Here is a 1,163-nt window from a genome sequence, read left to right as displayed (position 1 = left end):
ACTAACATAAGAGAAAAACGTATTTTTAATAACTTGTGGCTCACCACAGGAAGTTAGGGTATGAAGCTAATTGTGTAAAATATTACACATGACTTTTTTAAAAAGGAGTAAACAAAAAAGAAACCCAAATAGATTATTAAATTTCAATATTTTAGCTTCCAGGTTCTATATTTTTCCCCAGAAGTTTTTGTTTGAGCCATTTTCTTAAAGTTTAAATTTTGGGGTTTTTTTGTAGTGTGTCATTTCTTTAATTATAAAAGTAATCAGATACCTATACTAAAAAGAATTTTAATAAGCAGAAAAAAAATAAAAATCATACATCAATGCCAACACCCCAAAATAACAATCAAAATCAATATCTAAGATATATGTATGTCTGTGTGTGTTTATACTTTAATGTTATATTATGCAGTGTTTCACATAATAATATTCCAACTTATACATGTAGCATTCTTTTATTTTTCCATATTAGGTTTTTTTAAAATTTTCTGCTACCATACATAATGTTTTGATAACAGTGCCCTTACATTTAAAAGTTTGCATCTCTATTATTATCGTTATTTCATATTAGAATTTTAAAAGTGAAATTACTTGAAAAAAGGATATGTGTTCTTTCAAGGCTTTTAACACAAATTATGAAGTGTTCTCAATTTTATAGAAGAAAATAGTATCTCAGTTGCTGGTTAAATTTATATTTAATTTCTTGGGTGGATGAAGACTTGTTCAATTGTTCTTGTGCTTTTTTTTGTTAATCTTCTGTGATTTTTATGCACGTTGCCTGATTTTATTTTATGATATCATTTTTTCCCCCTTATTGGTGGCTAGATCTCTTTCTAGAATGAGAATCTCACCTTTGTGCACATGCTTTTCTGTCTCTGTGTGTAAATCCTGCTCAATCTTCAGTTCTGAGCTTAATTGCCGCTATCCCAGAGACCCCTATTCCTACCTCCACCCTCTTCCCTGGCCTCCTGAGTCCACATTAAGTGTTCCCTACTCTGTACTATATGAAGAAAAATGCAGCATCAGGATTAGAGGAAGACTAATTAACAACCTGCAATATGCAGGTGACACAACCTTGCTTGCTGAAAGTGAAGAGGACTTGAAGCACTTACTGATGAAGATCAAAGACTACAGCCTTCAGTATGGATTACACCTCAACATAA

Source organism: Trichechus manatus, unplaced genomic scaffold (assembly GCF_000243295.1).
Source record: "Trichechus manatus latirostris isolate Lorelei unplaced genomic scaffold, TriManLat1.0 scaffold00123, whole genome shotgun sequence".
Taxonomy (NCBI): domain Eukaryota; kingdom Metazoa; phylum Chordata; class Mammalia; order Sirenia; family Trichechidae; genus Trichechus; species Trichechus manatus.
This window is presented reverse-complemented; position numbering follows the sequence as displayed.